Below are 15,761 nucleotides of genomic sequence, written 5' to 3'. Positions count from 1 at the left end.
ATCTTTTATTGTGGATTTTGATTGATTGATTGAATTGTTTATTTAAGTGTCCTGCAGCTTTCTGGTGCCCAGCCCATATGAGCTTACAAGACACTAGACAAAAATAACCAAGATGGCCACATGACACAAATTCAGAAATAAAGCATTTTGGAACATTTAGTTTAAATGAAAGACATGTCCTGTTATGATGGATACAATGTTCTCTGTCTTAGCTGCCAAGCATCTCCTATAAACCTCACTCAAATAAAAATCTCCATATTAAAAAGCCAACTCAACACATCAGCATCAGACAACCAAAACAAAGCAGGGTTTTTCAATTCTTTCTTTTCAAACAAATAATTCCTCAAGCCATTGTACAAAGGGCAATGAAATACAAATTGAAATTCATCCTTGACAACACCAAGATCACAAAACACACATAAACGTTTCTCTTCGAGAATACCGTTATATCTGCCTACCTCGATTGCCAGTGGTACCAGTTCTTAACTGAGGAATAGCTGAACTGGTTTATCTGATAACAGAAGCAAAAAGGATAACAAAGGATATTAATCTAGACATTAAAATTCCTAATTCAATAATTATTACACTACTTAAACCTAATCGGCACAACAAATAGATCTTAAATTATTAAAGCTGCTAGAGGTGCATTTTAAACCAAAGGAGACTTACATGTCATATACACTGATCAAACTATTGGAGGGATGAGGCATCCACATGAGTCCAGCCAGTTTCTTTGGTCTCAAGAGTTTGCCACAGGTGAGTTGGTTGCCCATATTGATTCTGAGGCCCCACCCATCCAAAAAACAGTGAGGCAGGTAGAGGAAGGTTAGAGTGGGAGGGGATTTACCACGCTGTATGTGTATTAAAAGAGTACATTTTAAACTCCTACAACAAGACACTTGCAGCTGAAATGGACGTCATTTACATGTGATAAAGAGAAATAGTTTCTGATAGAGAGTATTTTCGAAGCCACAACACATATCATATCCTAATCTACAAAATTGATCTTACAAATATAAAAAACATGGTAAATAAGTCTAATTTAAGCTAGTTATTAAAAAATAGGTATTATTGTTGTGTGCTTTGTAGACTGACAACAACATAGCATTTGTCACCACTGGATGTCGCTGTTGCACCTCAAATCTGCACTGTGCACAAAAGAGCACATAGTTACTGGTGTAACTCCTGTAAAAGCTCCTGGGTGTATGCACATCATAATATCAGTGTATAAGTATCTTGAAACCCCTGGGGTAGTGTGTGTGTTTGTGTTTTTTTTTAACACTGTAACCCACACTGGAATTAATGATATTGACTCTGTATGGGTAGTAATTACTCATCCTGAAAGGTTATGGTAATGATATAAACAGTATATTCATACCATTACTGATGATTGAGCTCCAGGTTTTGCAATTCCTTGTTTTTTATATGAATTAAAATTCACTTGTTCTCACCAAAAAACACCCAAAGAAATCTTAATTCTTTCACATGAATTCTTAACGTACTGTGAAAGTTTCTCCAACATTCAAAACCAGAATGCCACAGAATATACAATATATCTGCATTTAATATTTATCTCTTGTTAACAACACTATACCCTACAGATCTGCGCTCTGATGCCTTTCTGTAGACAGCCTGAGCAACAATAAAGAGTAGGAACTGCAGGTTCTTTGGCCCCAGTTAATCTGAGCGGCCCATCAGTCCCTGCAGCGCCGCGGCAAAGACTCCTGCCCTTGGTGAGAAACACTGAGTTTCCTGTGTTTGTGTGAAGTTTCCTACTCATGAAGTACTTCAGCACCTCATTGTGAGGCTTCATGCACATGACTCTGCTATTACTTTTACAATGATTAAAGACAAACATGCCAGGATGCATCATAAATTCTCCCTCGCTGCCCTAAGCGGTAGAAAACACAATACTGTTAGTCTCTTATTGTACAGTAATGCAATAATTATGGCCCTAAAAACAAAAGGGGAGGTTTGAAAAACAAATGGGATTAAGGTGAGAGGAGAGAATGTGGAAGGAAGAGGGCACATATTAGGAACCACAACTGGGAAATAAAATTTTGTCATCCAGGTATTTATTGTTCTATTAAAATGATTGAATTTAAATCTCACTGAGAGAAACTCCCTGTCAGTGACATGTGATACGTGTTTTTGGTAATCCTATGCCTGGGAAAGGTTTCACCCTTTTGTTTTTTTTATACCAATAACATTTTGAGCCATTGCAGGGTAAAGCAATTAAAATGCCTGCCAAGCTATTTCAGGGGTGCTAATGTCGTGGCTTGCCTTAGTTGGTCTTGCTGGGGAACACTCTTTACATGCATACGTCACACACACACACACACACACACACACACACACACACACACACACACACACACACACACACACACACACACACACACACACATGCGCGTGCAGACTGAAGAAAGCCTTTGCAGTATGACAGCATCACCTACAGAGTTCCTTAGCTGCTACCACACCTAAGCAAGAAAACTATATTATGATAATAACTGGGTGTAGAAAATGCCTCTAATTTAGCAGAGCCATGACACTTAATCATATCTATGTTGGGATAATAAAATGTCTTGTTATTGTTTATTTTTTTGACACTGAATTCTCCCATATTCCCCAGCGAAGAATCAAATCTATCAACATTAGCAGCCGTGGTCAGATTAGGTGTGTGTTGATGAAGGATTTAGATAAGAGCGAGTGTGTGAGGCCAGCGCTGAGCTCTCACACAGGGACGGCTCATCTTAATGGGACTGTGGTTTTATCAGAGGAATCTAAAGAGCTCCCTGAAGTTCACCTCAGTTTAATCGCAGGCTTTTGGAAGACACTTATAAAGCCCATTGTACTTGGTGGCAATGATCATTCACTTTCACTGGTGTGAAATTCATGGGAATTAAGTTCAATGACAAAGAGATGAAGAAACACATTTTTTGTAATTGAGGGAGTGACAATGACTCAATGATTCATCAAGAAATATGCTTTTTTGATCTACTGCCTGGAGTTAAATGAGAATATCCATACCACTCTTGTGGTTAGCATAGTTTAGCACAAAGGCTAGCCTGGCTCTATCCACAATTAACAAAATCCACCTAGCACTTTACATTATATCATGTGTTTTATCTGTACAAAAAAACTAAGTGTAAAAACAAGGATGCGTGGTTTTACAGGGATTAGGATGTGCTGGACTAGTAACTTCATGGAATCTTCTTGTCACTGTGAGGTTGCCAGGCAACTGACTCTCTAACTCTTGGCAAGAAAGGGAATATGTATTTCTGAAAATGTCAAACTATTCTAAAGAGGCAATATATTTTGAATTAGGAATGTGTGTCTGTGTGTCAAAAGCTTGCCGTCCCAAAGTCTGCCTGTTTGTGCCTGACACAGACAGATATGCTTATCCTGATTGAGTGTTAGCTCTCTGTGGTCAAGAGGGCAGGGCTGGTTGTGGCCCGGGCACACGGTTAGAGGAGGAGGAGGAGGGGACAGGAGGCGTGGAGAGGCGGTGGAGTCTGCGGTTGTGGCCCTGGGATTGGTGACTCTGTAACAGGTCACAGGGAGAAAGCCCACCCGCGCGCCACAGCCCCCCAACATCAAACATGCCGTATTATGTTGATCTATGGAGATGGCTGGGCAGCACTTTCAACTGAGTCAGGCCAGGTCCATCAAAGGATTTATCTTTTCACAAGATTAAAGGGGGCTAAGGCGTCTGCCAAACAAAGGCTAACTCTGAGGGTCAGCTGGGGTCCTGGCCTGAGAGATTTACACTGAGGCAAATATCAGATCGTAGGAAGATCCAGAAGACGACTTTCAGGCTCTGTGACGTCAGCCTTCCAAATCTAAAAGCTATAAGAAAAAATTCTGATACTCACATTATAAATGATAAATACATAAATTTGGTTTTGTAGTCTCTGGTAAATGCTCAGTGATATCATCTAATGCTATAAACACATTAGCACATACTTTGTGTCAGACTGTGAGGCAGGCAGGGTAAAAGTTATTCAAAACCTCCTTTATATTTCTGACATGTTCCTGGCATCTCTCAGGATTCCACAGTAATGACGAAATCACTTTTTGGAAACATAAGGGTAGTTATTTTTTTCATATTTCCTTTTAAATAGTAAGCAGGGATCTATAGTTAATCATGTACGTGAAAATCTGAACCACTTTTGTACAAATTCATGTCACATCCAGTGACTTGTTCCTGTTGCTTTGACCTTTGCACTCCTTCCTATTAGTCACTTTGTAATGTTTTTAGTCTAGGAATGTGGGCTTGTTTCACTTGCACTTATTATAAAATGCTTTGTATAACTCAACAGCTAAATGCATGAATACATAGAATTTCATCTGGACAATGTTAAAATTAATCATCAACCATGTATCTTATTTTCATGTAAATCGTCTTCCTCGTCTTTCTTTTGTCTACCAGTTTTCCGGCTTCAACAAATGCAGACATGAAAAACAATTTGGCCACAACTTTTTTTTTTTTTTTGTAAGACTTCCCTGCATTTGTTTTTCTTTTAGACGAGTTTGCTCCTTTTAAGTATGTTTTTGGTAACATACTTTGCTGTTTTCGTTTCTGTCTCACAATGAAAACACTCATTTATATTCATTTGGAATTGAGTGGGTGAGAGACATAAAGTGGACTGGTGGCAAGATACGATCAGTCGCTATAACTGGGGCGACGTGGCCTCTTTCACATGAAGGTGGAGGGTTTTAACCGAGCTAAAAACCTTGGACGAGAAAGCCTTAAATCAGGGTAGAACGTTTGCAGGAATGTACCTTCACATGCCTTACAATTCATTTCACATGGGAATATTTGTCTCACTTATAAAATCAGTGGTTGAGAGTGTTGGTTGATGTTAATGGAGGAGTGAGATGAAGGGGGGGGAAGAAGGCTTTTATTTGAATTCTTCTGTTCTTCTGAAGCAGTCGCTCTATAATGACTGTAGAGTTGAAGAGAAATGTGACCTGTGCTGACTTTTTTACACCTCGTCATTAATAAAAGCCACTACGCTGTTTTGATTGGCAGCAAGCTAGCCATTGTCTAGTTCATAGATAACAGTTTGCATGATGAAAGAATGCAACTGAGCTATTTGCTTGATGCTAAAAGCAGCAACGTTTCAGTAGTGAGCAGTTGAAAGCGGACTTCATTTCTGCAGATTCTGAGCTTTGAATGTGTTTATGCAATGAGCAAATATCGCAGTCTTTATTTTATTAGTGTTCATGTAGGTGTGTGCGTTTGTCTGTCTGTCTGTTGGCCTGTGAGTGTACACGCCTATCTGTGTATGCACATATCAGTATTAGCACAGAGTTGCTACGTGCTGCACCGCCAAGCCTCGCCCATAGTAGGAGGAGAGTACAGGGCAGGGTCAACACGGAGGGAGCCAGAAGAGACGCTGTGCCTGGCACCACCTAACACACACACACACACACACGCATACACGCACACACACACACACACACACACACACACACACACACACACACACACACACACACACACTAGTCAGGCAACCTTGGGAATCACAGTCAAAGCAGAACAGAATGTACATTAAGGAGGTCGTGTCTCCTCCCCTCTTCTTCTACTTTATTTCTCTCCCTGCACCCTCCATCCTAACTACATGGCAATGGTTCAAAAAAGTTCCCTAAATTGTAATTTTTAGGTGGGTAAAGTCAGCCCTTCCTCATTTAAGTTACTTCCTATTTGCTTCACAGGTGTGTCAGTGAAATCAGAGATGATTTAGATCCCAAAAATGTGGCTCCAACTCACTCTGCTACCATCTACTGCAATGTTTTGTTTCTTAACATCTTGAGTGTTTAAAGGTTGAAGAGCAGTATGCCATAATCGAGCCCTCGCCCTGCTGCTCCCTTCCTCCTTCAGTCACAACGGTTTTAGCGTTGGAGGTCACATGGCTAAACTCTGCCTTGTAAACACACGTAGCAGGGTTTTACCTTTGTGTTAAAGGTCCTGCTTTAACAGTGGACCCAATGAGTAGCAGATGAGGGGAGTTGTGGTGTGTAAGGTTTATAGGTGTAATTGTGCCAGTGTCAGGTGTGCTGTCATGTAGGACTTGGGGGATTTATTGCAGGTCCTAGGACTTGAGGATTACTATGATGGAATAATGCTTTGTTTTACAGCCAAAATGTGAAACGTTACCCTTAAAGGTAACTGACCCACAGACCAAAGAAGAATCTGCAGCCAAGGAACCCAAAAAAGGTCAATTCTATGGCAAAACAATCTGCAAAAAGTTTATTCAAGTAATTGATTCAGCTGTTTTTTGCTACATTAAAGGATAATTCTAGTTTATTGTATAAGTTTGGTGTCGTTTCTGTAGTTTTGGTCACCATTCCTATTGGTAATAGTAATGTTGAGCTCACCAAAGTAATGGCTGAGATCTCAAAATGTGGTGACGTTGTAAAAAGAAGCCTGATTGGGCCAAAAACATCCAAATACAAATTTTAACAGTATCTCCAGGAATTACGTCCATGATTAAGGTCTACATCCAATGCCAACGTTAAGCGCCAATGCTGGAAGTTGTGTGCTCTTTATTTATTTACATTTTTTTCGCAGTTAACAAGAGTATGGAGGTTGGGGTATGAATGGGAGTGTAGCGAGTCTGGATGTCATGCAGGAGACTGGAGTTTGCATCCCATCACAGACCTTTTTACTAACCATAACAAAATTCTTTCCCTAACCTTAATTGCCGAACCCTAACTGTATCATAGTTGCATCTGCAGACATTGTAGAAAGCGAGAATATTAAAAACGTAGGCATTGGACATAATGCATCAAGGCTCTGGTCTGTCAATAGGATTGGGTTTTCAGCAAAACCCTCAGGTTGGCCAAACTTATATAGAAGAGAAAACAGAGGCAAATGACAATATCCATTGTCCATTGTAAAAATCCATCACAGTTAACAGGCCAACTTCCTTGTTAAACTTTGACCTACCGTACTTGTTGTAGTTGTGTGTACACTGTTTTCGTTTTTACTAAGGGATTATGACAGATGTTCTGGGTGGGTTCACTTTTAGTTAAACCTCTAAATAAACTGACTAAACAGGCTTGTTTATGGCTGATTGTCTGATAACTCTTTTATTGCTTTGTTGCCATGTTCCTAGATCTCAACAATTATTTTTATTATAAGTACAATGTTATCATTATCAATAGAAATACAGGAACAGAAGTAAGAAAATAAGACCCAAGATGCAATAAACTGAATTGTTTCGTTTTTTTAAATGGAAATTACGGTGTTTAAGATGCACGCAATGTAATCACAACCTCCCTAGTTTGATTTTGGATGTGGACCATTGTTATGTGTCATACCGCTCTCTCTCTGCCCTTGTATGTCCTGTTTACTGAATAAAGGAAAAAATAGAAAAACAATGATTAAAATTGCAAATGATGTCTTACTTACATTATAAACGTGTTTCCGAGTACACAAATTTCAGTCCTGTATGGAGGAAAAAACTTAATTGCAAGCTTACCTCCTTGTCACAACAACTGAAGATTGTCAACCACCAATTCCTGTTATGGATCCCTGCTGCTGTTGATGAGAAAGGGTTGAGGGAGAGAAGAGAAAACACAAGCAGCAGATTTCAGGCATTCTACAACGCATTAGGTCATGAGAATTGGGACTCGTGCTGTTCAAATGATGAAATGGCTCACCAAAGGGACCTCGACTGAGGTCCACACAATTGGTCACCAAGAGGTCATCTCCAACCGAGAGAAGAGAAGGAATGATAAATACACTCGGCTCCACACAATTATTGAATTTCTACAGGTTTTTTTCCCCCTTGGTCTACAGCAAATGAAGTTGTTCTTGAGGGCTGTTTAGGTTCGAACATGAGCTTGGTCTTTGTGTGGGAATTCCATGTGACAGACATGCAGAGAGCGACGAGGGCCAGAGAACAGAGAGGTCGTAGCCAGACATCAGAGCTATTTTTGTTTGTAGAAATTCAGAAGTGGTCCTGTTACCCTGGAGGCGGCTCGTGTTTTCCATATAGCTCAGCGACTTGGCAGGCCTCTGCAGGAGCAGTTTCACATCGAATCCGCCCCCTCCCTCCCCTCCTTGCCTCACACTCCTCTCTCCCCCCTGCATCTCCCCACCCTCTCCCTTCCTCCCTCTATCCTTCCACCATCCTCCTCTCACCCCAAGCAGGAAAACGCTTGTGGCCCGCAATGGAGACAGCCTGACTGCGCAGGCGGCCCGGCAGATGCACTGGAGATAAGTTTGTGTGCGTAAGCTGGGCCGCGACCCTTGGCGGCAGGACATTGACCAGATCCTGTCAGTGAGAGGGCAAGAGCCGGCCCAGCACCTCCTCTGCTCATTTGCTTCCATGCCCTCCTCCTCCCCATCCTACTGTCTCCATGCATGGCTTCCCCAGCCCAGCAGGGGCCAGAGGGGAGGACAGGCCCCCTGGAGCCAAGACTTTCCTCTGGGATCTGAGACAGCAGCCCCCCGGTCTTTCCAACACCTCCTGTATGCACAGTAGAGGTGCCACAAACACACTTACTCACACAGTCAAAACTCCGCCAGGCACACAATAGGTCCCCAAGATAACTTCCCCTGTGCCACAGAAAGATAATGGATGGCAGTGTGTGACAGGCTTTGTGACAGAGACGCCGAACCACTTATGAAAACACCATCCTTCATGCTACATCAGCACTTTTTGTTCTTGTTTCTTTTGTCCATGAAATGGTTTTGGAGGAAACACCTAGGCTGGAAATGTAAATGATTTGTCATGTGAAAGCGTAGCTGGTGGCACCGAGTAGTGACTATAAGAAAGAGCTGCTGAAGTTTTTGTATTAGTCAGGGTTTTTTCCCCAGCAGGGATAATATATAACAGGATTTCTTCTTGTCTTAAGTCATTAATTCAGAGAGTCAGTGAAGCTGAAAAGAAAGTTACCTCTGAGAAAAAGACACCACTAAATCATAAAGCACAGAAACACGGTCTGGCTAAATGCTCCATCAAGGATAATTGTTACTATATACTATACAGCGCTTTACCAGTCCTCCCACATCCCAGAATGCCAAGCAGTACCAATGACTTCCTGACTCCATCTAAGTGCCTGGCCCTCAAGGACCATGGGCAGAGATGAAAGAACTGGCACAACTTGAAATGCCATGGGGAAAGTATTGACAATTTGGCTGCTTTGAAGTAAAGATAATTAAGCTTTCACTCGTTTTTATCTCCTCCAGAGACTATATTTAAACCAGTGTGCACTGGCCAGCGTCATTTAGATCTTGCCAGCAAACCAGTTGCCAGACTTTTGTAAACACAAACCATGTATAGTACACATTATTCCAGTATACATACCAGTACCAGTATATACTGTATATCATACCAGTGTTTTTACATGTTCTTTAATACATACTTAAAACAAGTATTAGTATCAGTATTACATAGTATTCATGTTTTACGTTTAATACTTAATACTTTTATTATACTTAACTTAGTTTAGCTGGTCATTTTGCAAACCTCTTATTCAAATTTTCAACTTTTTATTTATTTTTTCTATCTACTTTTTCTACAATTCCAGGTTTCCATTGATTTCCATTAATTTCTGTAAAATCTATTTGCGCACTAACACACACTTGAAAAATCACAGTGAACATTTCATTTTTGTGAAGAAATTCACTGCAGAACTCTCTAAATAACAGCACTAACACACAATAACAATATAACCTCAACAAAAAATAATGCAGACTAGATGCTGGATCACATAAACAAGCTTCAAGCATCTGCAAATTGATTTTCATACAATTACACTCATCATACACAAATGAGTGGAAACCAATTGCTGTCTGTAACTGTAAACTGAAAAAATGCACCCATAAAACAAAAGTAGGTACAGAATGCATTTGAAAATGGTCAACAATAATGTTAAGTATAGATGTTTTGCTCCTTTAAAGCTGATCCAATCAGTTTTTTATGTGGATAAAATGACTCTACAGTTACCCTCAGCTCTAAAGGGCATTTTAGACTAACTGGTGAACATAGTGGTGCATTTAGAAATTAGCAGTTATGGTAAAGAGCCTGATATTTCCCTCATGAAACACAAAAGGAGAGTGAATATTGACTCACATTCATTAGGTGGACAGAAACACGACTCCAAATGGATGCTCATGTTGCTCTGTGTCTGCTGGATGTGTTGTAGGCAACTTTTTTGCTAACATGTTCATGTTACACGATAATATGTCACTGTTGTGTTTTGTCTTCTGCTGATGCATCCAAAAGTCCCCCCAAAAAAAAACTGAAAAAAAAGAATCTAGCGTCTTCAAGTGAGGATTCATGTTTATGGTATGCAACTTTTGGATTCGACTTAATAATGAAGAAAACAGGAGAAATCACAGTTTGTGTTATCCGTTCTAATCTCATTTTAATTTGCACAGTCATTCATATGGCCCTTGCAATTAGCGTCTAACAGCACTTGTGACTCAAATCACAAAAAGCAAGAAGGAGCACCGATCCAAACCTCCTTCTGCCCTGAATCATAACCCACCACTAGAATCCATCTCTCACCAGACAAGCGACTCCTCCACACGGAGCAATAAGAAGCTGAACCCAGTTCCTCATAGCTGGGAGGTTAAACCTAGTTTGTCATCAGATTCCAGTGGGAGGGTTGGGATGAAGACGTTGTGCAAAGAGCAACTAGGCCTGTTCACAGGCAGGATCTGACTCCCACTGACACCTCTTCTAGGAAATCGCATCAGCAATTCCCTTTGAAACCAGATCGCTTCATGTCTTTCGATACTCTTACTCCTCTTCTTGTTGCTTGGCTTCCAAGAGTATTGATTGTGTGGCAACATTAGACCAGTCTCCACCTGTGATCCACAACTAATCAGGAAAAAACTTAAGCTGTTCGTGGTTTGAATGAACCTATTTTATTCATTTAATTTCATTTATTTTGACTCAAGATCACATGGTATGGAGCACAAACAGAACAAACAATATAATAATAACAAAACAGTAGCACATAGCATGGTTACAGTACAACAAAAAGGAATAGTTCTGGGATTTTGGGAAATAAACGTATTCAGTTAGATAAGAGGATTAATACCACTCTTATATGTGTCCGTTCAATATGAAGCTGAAACCAGCTGCCAGTTAGCTTAGCTTAGCACAAACACTGGAAACAGGGGAACACTGTTTCATACATTGATTTTTTTCCAGATTGAATAAACCTGATACTGTTAAGTAGTGAGCAAGTCGTGCTGGGAGGCAGATTTTGTCACTTTCGGACAGAACCTGGCTAGCCCTGTAACCTTATTTCCAATCTTTATGCTAATCTAAGCTAACTGGCTCCAACATCAAATTGAATCCCCCCTAACTCATGGCAAGAAAGCAAATAAGTTTATTTCTCAAAATCAAACTATTCCTTTAAAGTACATTTAAAAATGCTACATTATCCAGAATGCCTGAATTAGTCCTTGACTTCATAGCTGTGCATGTTCTTTGTCGGTAGCAAAGTGACAACAGACAACGAAAGTAAAACAAAACAGGTCAAAACCTTGTATTTGGCTGGACCATGAATGGTTAGTGTGTGAAATTGTGGCCAATTTGTTACAGGGATAGTCAGTGGTAGTGTCTATAATGTGAATTCCTGGATATTAAATGTTCATCTGCAGTTTTCTGTAGTGATCCCAGTAATATTTGCTGTGTAGTGTAGTGAAGTAACATATGACATGACATGATTAAGCTACGTTTGACTCAAAAAAAAAAAAAATGTTGTGAATGCAGTTGCAAGAGCAATACTTTCCACTCATATCTTGGGATGTCTGATTTGAAAGAGTACTTATTTTAATTCTAATTATAACTATTCTAATTATCGGTTAACTCCCCCTACTCTTTTATCTGTTTAACTCTGCAGATGTCTCTCATTTTTCACTCTGCATTGAGCATTTTGTCAGAGTGATTGTTATTTGAAGTGCTTTAATTGTGTGCTCTCTCTCATGCCTCTATGCGCCTTCGATCATCATGGAGGCTGCAGTAGAAATTGTAAATGAAGATTTTAACTGCATTTTGGGTGCAAATTCAGGAGGCTCATCTCCGCCCAGTTACCACAGTTACAGTCAAATCAAGCGCACCTGCAGGGCAGCCACCCCACACTAAACTGATATAACAGCTACACGAGTTGCATGTTTTATGTGCAAGACTCGTGTTTCAATGCTGCTGTTCATCGTCTGTGATGTGAAAACATCAGAGAAATAAAAAGCTTGCGTCCTGGTATTAGTTCAGTTATAAATCCAAACGCACTGCAGAGCAACAGCCAATGGGGAAACTCCAACACTCGGCCGGCTGACCAATGGTGTAACTTCATCACTCACTCAGTCACTCACTCACGGCACAGACAACCGTGGTTATCAGGCTGATCCATGGCCTATCCAGCCAACAATTGAAAGCAGACCCTCATACATGTCAGTATTCAAAAAGGAATTTAGAAATAAGAATTGTTACAGAGCAAAACAGCCAGTCACTTCCAGGTTTATAATTTCTTTGTGGGTCTTTATTTCATTTTTATGCAAGACTAACATCAAGATAATGTCAATTGATTGGTTAGTGTTCATGTAGTCTGCCATGTCTCTCGGTCAAGAGAGCAAGAATTTATGACTACAATCTCCATAATCTGACATAGTGACCATTGTGAAAGAAGAAAATATAGAGTAGTCTGATTGCAGTATTAGAAATTTCAAATCAAAGTCAACAGAGATTTCCCTGATCCCAAACCACGCAGCACAATCCATGTGTTTCAGCTGTACTCTGAACAGTTATACTGTGAATCCAAAAGTCTAATATTTATAGCAGTATTTTCTCAGTCTAGCAATTGTTTTTGAAAGTGACTGCAGTTATGACTCAAGTTGGCAGAATTTTTGGTGAGTCATTTCTTAATAAACATCACAATCACACGCACTGTGTGCCAATGAGAAAGAGTTGCTACGTAGGTGGTAGTCGTAACGACAGTTTAGCCCACCAGAGGGGACCATGTGGAGGTGACAAAGTCGGTGACGGTGCTCACAAAACACAAAAATGTCAGATGTAATGTTGCGTGCAGCCACACTCCCTACTGTCGTCCCATGGATTTCCTGTTGCGTTGCACAACATGTGAGAGGCTGTGATCCAGAGTAAATATTGTCATAACATGATTCACCCTCAAATTCTGAAGTGCACTGGCGGTGTTGTGGCTAAAAAGCACAGCTTCATCATCAGCTGTCACTGTGACACTGGGGGAAGACATTCAATTTGTTTTATTATTTTTTTCCCAATGTCATAATAGGAGTGTAACGAATACTTTTTATAGTTTGGTGTCAGGATCCAGATGATGTTCGATATAGTTTGGTTACAGTGGAAGAAGGGCCCTGTTTCTTGAGACCATCAGGAGTAGTGCAAAGCTCCACAGAGGTCAGAGTGCACACCAGTTAAAACGTGGAGCCTGTTGTATGCATCCTTGTTGAATGTAAGTTTGATTGTAAGTTTGAATATAAAGTCAACACTAACTGCTACATTGAAACTACTCGGTTTCATACAAAACTCACGACTTTGTTCAGTTGCGCCATCTCCACATTGTCACAAGGTGATGATTCAGAAGAGCAGCATACTGAGCATGCATGTTAGTGCGATCATACATGTTAAAAAGCAACACTCCTAGTGTAAAGATCAAAGAAAAAATTCCTCTGACTTTTAAATTATATCTCAACTCTACGTAACTAACAAGCTAAGTTGTAGCATAAGATCCCAACTACGTTCAAATTAACCTACATTTGAACTTACATCACACAATGCAATGCAACCAGGAGGGAATTAGCTTAGCCTAGCATAAAGACTGGAAACAGGGGGAAACAGCTAGCCTGGCTCTGCTCGAAGTTAAAAAATCTGCCTATCACTACCTCTGAAGCTGGTTGTCTGGCAACTTCACGGTCATAACATGGAAAGCTACTCCTCCCAGCCGTTGTTCTTTTTTTTCCTCCTGATTTTTTGCATTCATATATGTTTGTATTTTTTATTTAGACTTATTTTTTAACTTAGGACTGAGCTAGGCTAGCCATTTCTCCTCTCTCTCTTCTTCTCTTCTTTATGCTAAGCTCATCTAATAACCTCCAGGATTTAGTTGTACAATTAACGCATAGACATGGGATTGATATTGATCTTCTCATGTCACTCTTGGAAATAAAGCAAATATGCATATTTCCCAAAATTTCCAGCTATCGTGTTAAGTACAAATTTGATGTATCTGTACTGTACTTGAGTATTTTCATTTTCCACTGGGAGAAACATCTTACATTTTAATCCAAAACATTTATCTGACAGCTATATTTACTAGAGGCTTTACATATCAAGATTTTATCCATAAAACCTATTCTAATCTAATAAAATATGATGTATCATTATAGATTTAGCTATTCACCCTGTGATTGGCGACCTGTCCAGGGTGTACCCCGCCACTCACCCAATGTCAGCTGAGATTGGCTCCAGCTCCCCTGCAACCCTCTAGAAGATAAGTGGTAAAGAAAATGAATGGATGGATGGACTATCCAATAGTATAAGGCAGTTAGAATTAACTCCACATCAACCAGCTACAGCATTAAAATGTTGCTTATATGTTAATGCATCAAAAATAATCCACTAACTGTAATATAGATCATATTATAACACATTGAACACAGATATTGTGCATAATGAGGACTTTTCCTTTTGATACTTTAAGATAAATTTACTGATAATACTTTTTTTTTTTAATTTTTGATGAAATATTTTTCCATTTTGGTATTATTTTATCTTAAGCAGAGTATTCCTTCCACTACTGTTGGTGGTCCACATCGACAAGAGGACTGATTAACTATCTTCTTTAATCAGCTCGTCTTTGGGGTTATGCATTTGTCATTCATTCCTTGTGTGTGCTGCAGATATCTTCCCATGAGATATCTACTGTTTTAGTTTGTTTTCTACTGTCACAAAAATTAATGATGCTTTTTATGAGAAATTGTTATGCTATAACTCATGTACTTCAGTTTCAATTAGCATGTGAATGACCATGTTCTTAAGGGAGTGTCTTGTTACAATTAACATGTAAACAGCGCCATTCCTGAGCATAGCAATCAACGATCGAGGGAATATGTTTTCTGTACTTAGGAACTTGTCTTTCAGCATGAGCCAGTTTTTGCAACAAATCTTAAAGATTGAATGAATATTACAAAAATGTTGGGCTTCTTCCCAGATTTGAAGATCAATGATCTTGGTTGCTGTTTTTTTTTTCCCGAAAACTCTTCTGAGACTGAGAAAGGAACAGTAGATGTGGCATGTTTGCTGTGGTTATGGCTAAGCTATAGGTTTCACTGAAATACATCTTTGTTTCATTTGGATAAAAGGTTACCATAAATGGTTGATGACCCCTGCCACTGAAACAATGCGTTTGTGATGACTCTCAGTATGTTAATCCTGTGAGGTGTGACCAAGGACATTGTTATACTTTCTTCTGCGGAGCCTAAAAGGATTTAAAATAGCTTAAATGCCCTCTATAATTGTTTTAATTAATTTTTCTGTGAGTGTGTATGATGATTGTTTTGTGATTGTAATGTGAATGAACTGTCTTATTGTGATCCTGTGTATATGTAACCTGTTCTCTGGTCTGGTCTTGCAGAAGAGATCTTGGTCTCAATGAGATTTCCTGAATAATTGAAGCTTAACTAACTATTTTACACCCAAAAGTGACAACAAGGAACAAACAAACTGGATACACACCGTCCTGGCAGCCACCAG

At 39.8% G+C, this 15,761-nt stretch overlaps 1 long non-coding RNA gene across 1 annotated transcript in view; it reads left to right on the top strand.

The window, feature by feature from the left end:
• The window catches only part of LOC121908266, a 48,298-nt gene that overhangs the window by 15,949 nt on the left and 16,588 nt on the right, over positions 1-15,761 (top strand). The gene's annotated exons all lie outside the window — the stretch shown is intronic.

Source organism: Thunnus maccoyii, chromosome 12 (genome assembly GCF_910596095.1).
Source record: "Thunnus maccoyii chromosome 12, fThuMac1.1, whole genome shotgun sequence".
Classification (NCBI taxonomy): domain Eukaryota; kingdom Metazoa; phylum Chordata; class Actinopteri; order Scombriformes; family Scombridae; genus Thunnus; species Thunnus maccoyii.
Note: the sequence above shows the minus strand (reverse complement) of the source record. Positions and strands in the feature narration are given on the sequence as shown.